Raw genomic sequence first — 6,120 nt, 5'->3', positions numbered from 1 at the left:
TTGCAGTGGAGTCCTCTTAATTAACGTGAAATCTTTACAACCGTCTTAGTAAGTGAAACCTTCACTGAACTTAAAGATGTTGTGACACCGAGAGTAAGATAAGAATAACAAGCATCAGTAACTCAATTCCTTTGCATATTTAGAGGAATACTTAACTAACCCTGAGAGTTTTACTTTGATGCAAATCCCTCTTCCAAAGCTCTCAAAACGCGAGTCGGTTTGCTGCAGCAAGACCCCTCTCTCCCGCCAGCACCCGCACCCTCCCCACCACCCTGGGCTCCCACGGCGGTTGAGGAAAGCTCCAGCCGAAGCATCGCTGACGTCTTGTAACGGGAGAGACTCGAAACGCCAAAGCCCAGATCAGGCGTCGCTGGGAGTTATTTCCATGCAGCTTGAAGATTAACTTCTAAGTGTGAAAGCTGCTCTGCATTTTCCAGTAACGGTCTACAACTCCATGCCTCCTTGATAATATCTCCTGCCTATTAAATGTATCTTAATTAATATAAATATTAATAAATTAAGTTTTAAAAATATCTATTAATGAAAATATTAATAAGACATCTTAAGCCTCAGGAAAACCAGAGGCTTCTCAGGAGACCAGAAAACCACCACTGGCCCCACACATGGGCCAGCGTGACTTCTCGGGAGGGGGCTGTTTGCTGCCTGAGGAAGCTCTGGGAGAAGGAAAAGCCGAGTTGAGTAAGGGGCTTCAATAGATTGTGACCCGGTAGATGCATTTTGCGCACCCTCGTGGTTTGCCAGGTGGGAGAGAAATGTGCAAAGGTCTTCCATTTCCATTAGCCGCGGGCAGGTAGGGTTGGGGGACGGCGCATTTGGCTATGCACGTTTACAGATCTGAACCTGTCGCTCACTTCAACGCACCCGGTGTGGATGATGGGACCATCATCTTCAACGTACAGGAGGTTATAATCAACATTTCTGTACACTCTGACCTCCACCGTCTTTCTGAAGTGCCGAGGTGATGCTCTGATAGAGGCTTATCTGTGCACAGTCACCAGCTGACGCAAAGTAAAAGGGGAGAGGCCCTGCCATCGCGCCTCGCTTGCGACTATCGCTAGCTGAGGGGCTCCAGCATTCAGAGACTACATCCACAATTTAGTCTATTAATTTCCCTAATTTTTTGCAACCTAGTTGACACTGCTGGCCTCCACAGCACCTTGCGGTAATGCATGGGGCAGCTTCTGTGCCGCGTGAAACGGACCTGCTTTTGTTTGGTTTGGACCTGCCGTCCTCCAAAGGACGGGCCACGTTTTCTCACAGAAACGCAGCCTCAGTCCTAGAAAGGACTTGGAGTATAACCATCATTTAAATATTTAATAATATTTATATTCACGGGAGAATCACGGCAACATTTCAAGCTATCCAAGTACGTAAGCCAAATCAGGATACTACCGAACTTCTCCTCACTGTTCAGCGTTTAACCCACAGGAATGAGGTTGCAGGGTAAGAGCTGATCCAGTGCTGCTGTAGAAAGCTTCATCCTGCGAGTCAAGTGTTTGTTTTATCAGTACGGTAAGCTGAGACCCGCGGTTGTAAGCTCAGAAGCACAAGCACCGTCTCCGCACGGCTTTGCTGACCTGATTTTTGCCTGGCTGTACTGGTTTATAGCAATTTGGTGTAAAATGCCAGAGGTGGCCTGCTTTCAACCGGTAACATAATCACAGCCATATTAAAGTAACGGCTTGCAATGAATAAAACATAGGACAAAAGCAGAAACAATAATTCTCCAATAATGTAAATTTGTCACTTCCAGTGCACAAAACATCTCCAGAGAGAAAATAACGACGCGGACATAAAACACTAGCGAGCTCACCAAGAAAGATCCCAAGCATTTTAAAGAAGGCATCATCCTATTACCGCTGGGATTTCCACCGGAGGAGGGAGGAGCGTGGTCTTATGCATGGATTGCATGCCTCTCTGCCTGCTTGCTTCTTGCTCTTTCGGTGCGTGGAGTCGGTGGTTTGACTGCAGTTTGCAAACGGATACGTGAGGGAGGCTTCTGCCTTTCCTTACTTCTGACGGATGCTCAACGGCCAACCTTCAAGGAGAGAGCAGGGCTTGTTTGGGCAACAGACTGAGAAGGCAAGCGATGGGCAAGCAGGCAGCCAAGCAAATGGAGGCAGAAGAAGAGAGTTTCTAGGTGGGGACACCTGTGGGACTTTTAATCTCCTATTATTGTTTTTTGGGATGTGTGTGCATAAGGGGGAGGGAAGCGCAGACGGATGTTTCTCGTGGATGCGATCCAGAGGCTGGAGAAGACAATGAAGGTGATGAAATGCAAGAACGAAGGGGATGTGCCTGCGGACAACTATTTGCCTCGAGCGCGGTAACTCGGAGAGCACAGCTGAGCTCTAGAAATGAGCTGGAAGGAGTTCAGATGGGGGATCTTCACATACGGTCGGAGAGAGATGAAGCGTGAATGAGACAGACAATCTGAAGTTTGCAGAGACGTACTGAACAAGAGGACCTTTCGGGAGCAGTGTGACCGTGACAGGTCAGATCCCAAGTGGGACAGGGAGAAACACCGGCGACTGCGAAAGAAAAGCTGACAAAGGGGCTTGACGCGATGCAGGCCAAGAAGAAACCAAGGACTGGGAATAACAAAGAGGAGGAGAACAGCTGGGTCCCGGGGAAGACAAACTAAACCGAGAGAGGTCTGGGGGATAAAGGCGATGGGCAGAAAATACACCGGGTAGCAGGAGAGCACAAAACACAGAGCCACCTGCAGACAGAAAAGTAAAAGGGAGAGAATAGAGCTTTCAGATGGCGTCAGGCCATTGAAGAGAGACGCGACTGGGGTCACGCTATTATGAAGAACTGACAGGAGGAAAGTCAGTCACCAGCTTGAAGTTTATGAACTTGACTGGAGCTGGAGTGGATGGAGGAAGAGGACGGTGGGCGGAAGACGATGATCAAAGACGCAGAGTCAGAGGAACTCCAGGTCTCCCGGGGAGGGCAGGAGCACAGCTTGGCAGGCTGTGCTTCAATGACGGTCACAGGTGGTTCAGTCGTAGGGATGAATTCAGAAGGACTTTTCTTGACTGCACCACGTACTTCAGGGCATTGGTCTGCTAAGATCACAGCTGGCACGACAGAGAAAGATACAGGCTAAGAAAGGAGATCAAAGGGAGGGAGTCGCAGCAAGCAAGCAAAATAATCCGACTAGTTTTAAGCACAAGATGGACAAATTAATGGACAGAAGGACAGGATGCAGTTGTCCGTGATAGCAGTACACAGGACTCGGTGACCTGGAGAAATCCCTTTCAGCCCTACGACTCACGCCAGGTGAAAGACTGCAAGTACCTCAAAAAACCCCTCAGCATCACAGCTGAGAAAATTCTCCATTCCTCACGTTTCCTGTCAATTTTCCCACTGCTTGTGCTAATGGGGTTGTACAAAAGCTGTTAGCGACTAGATCACGGGCACAAGGCTGGAAGAATACAAACGCAGCACCCAAAATGGACCCTCCACTGTAAACCTCCCACTGCCTTGTGAGCACGCATCCTCAGCCCAGACGGCCAAGTAACCCAAAGCACTTTTTTGTTCTGTTTTAAAAACCCACATGATACTCGAGAAGTTTTACGGGCATTGGTATTGCCAGAGCGGAGGCAGACATGGTCAGAGAATGAAAGCCAATGTTCCAGCTGAGGCCCCAGTAGCTCCCTCTGCTCCCAGCCATATTTGGAGGCAATATCCTGGTAGAACATCCCTTCATCAGTTCTTTGGAGTAAAAACAGATTATTTCTTTTTCTATAAATTCAACAGGGTATGCAAAGCAACAGCAACACGAGCAACGCTCCCTATAGGAAATGAAATGGAGGGGTGCTGGTTATTTACCTAGAACAGAGGAGGAAACGCCCGAATTACAAAGCTAAAACATCTGGACATGTTCCCACATTCATCTCCAGTCACATAAACGATGGACTGGCACATTAAAACCGGCACTTTTTTGTACAGCTTGGATTTAAGCATGTTCCTATTGACATTAATTTTACAAAGGCGAAAGGGGAAATGCCACCGATTTATACAACCATGAGGGAAAAATGCATCTCCTCGATGCCTGCTCTCTACAAAGAAAGCACCAAGTCGCTTTGCTTCTTTCTCAGCCAGAAAATGTCCGTTTCCCCCCCAGTATTGCATGCAGCCGTCCTGAATGGATGTTTACAAAGGGTACAGGTAGGGGCCCATCACCTTGCTGCTGTCAGAGGTGCCACGGGGAGAGGACGTGCCCTTCGGCCTCCCCAGCCGGAGAGCCCTGGTTCCCCAGATGCCGGCCCAAGGAGAAATCGTGCCAAGCGACCTGCTGGAGAGATTCCCCCCACCCCGAGAGGACTCTCCGCAGACTCTTCCTTGGGAAACGGCAGTGATTGGGCTCACGGCATCTTCCAACAGGAGCAGTGATGGTCGCAGTGATGCCCTGGAAGCACTTACAGGGGAGAAAGCCAGCCAGCTAGCCATGACTGCCACGTAATCCAGTGCTCGGCCGCTCATATGTCTATCCACAGCTAGTTGAACATCTCCTCGTTCATATTTCCTGGGCACCAGCATTATACTTGTTGAAGCTTAATACACTCCTCCCAAGCAGAAGAGGAAAAAAAAACTCTACCAGGTAAAAATAAACAGCCTACTAGACTGACTGAAAGCCCACCTACACATATGGGAATCGTATTAGATGGACTAGATTATGGGTTAGTAATAGCTGTTCCATAATTAAAGTTGCAAGAGTGTTTCGGCTTAAAGCTGAATAAACAAAAGGTCGCTAGCACCCAGACAAAACCTAATGTGCCAGTTCCTATTTACACACAGCTTTTACACACCGAGTGCTTTTATTTGTCGTAGATCGTGAGGGTAGATGGAGAGGGAGTATCCAAAGTGGAGGAAAATCTTTTTATGGAGAAGTGGGGGAAGAAAGCGAAGAAGAAGAAGATGTGGCTTTTTTTCCTGCAGAGTTGTGAATAAGCGCAGGTGTTCTATATATGCAGTTGTATCTTTCAACAAAAGAGCTTTAGAGAAATTAATTACATGTCAGAGCCTCTGACAGGTCTTTTAAGAATTATGATACTTTTGAATGAAAACATTATATACTTAAAAAGAAATACCATGTAAATGTCTCCAAGATATTTACATTCAGTGGAGTAATAGTAGAAAAGAATTCAGCTCTATCCACGGTACAAATGGATGCTGAACATGCAGCGCTCTTCCTAACAACGACATCTCCTGCCCTTGCAGGACTTCATTAACTCTCCTGCAGAAGCACAAAACAGAGTTCAGGGGCATCTGCCGGGAATCAGCCGTGAACAGAAACAACGCTCTCCCGAAGAGCCAGAACCCCTTCTCTCTCGCCCCTCGGGGCTGCACCCCCGAGCGCACAGCTCCTCTCTAAAGCAAGGCCAGCACGTCACACGCCTCCTCCTGCGCTGAAGTGGGCAGCGAGACCTCTGCAGAGGAAAATATCCGAGTGGTTTTCTGTTTGGGGTTGGGTTTTTTTTTTGTTGCTTCTTGGGTTTTGGTTTTTTCCTTCCTTTTAGCCCTGACAAAACGTGGGCAGGACACAGGACAGAGAGCTTCCCGTGGAGAAAGTGTGGTGGGGCAGCGATCCCGCCACGCACCAGGAGCCGGTGCTGTGATGCCAGCCTCATCGTTCGCTGACCTGAAGGATGCTATTTTCCTACCAGACTCTGACATTCCCAAATCCCTTTTATTCCACGGATTCCACTTGATCCTTAGTTTTGCACTATAATTTGATAACTGGTGGGTGAAGTGATAAAAATTTTCACTTGCCAGCAGATGGGGATGTATTTTACTACTAAGTCTCTAAAAAGAGGTTCTCTAGAAGTACCTCTCTGAATAAACCTGTTTTTCCAAGAATTTACATTTTTATTTAGGCCAAGGGTCTCTGAATTTTGCCCAGCACCACAGCAAGGAAAAAATACAAAGACTACACGAGGTTACCAGAACTGTCAGGGTTGGAAAGGTGAAGTTCGTAAGGAAAGGAGCAGTGCGAAACCATCCTCCCCCTCTGCCCACCACAAAGTGCTTCTCCGGTCCACAAAAGGGATGTTGGACTTAAGGGTTCTGGTTTCAAAGTTATCTTTCCCA

The sequence above is a fragment of the Pygoscelis adeliae genome, unplaced genomic scaffold, assembly GCF_000699105.1.
Source record: "Pygoscelis adeliae isolate BGI_AS28 unplaced genomic scaffold, ASM69910v1 Scaffold587, whole genome shotgun sequence".
Lineage (NCBI taxonomy): Eukaryota > Metazoa > Chordata > Aves > Sphenisciformes > Spheniscidae > Pygoscelis > Pygoscelis adeliae.
The sequence above is the reverse complement of the archived record's forward strand: the minus strand, read 5'-3'. Positions refer to the sequence as shown.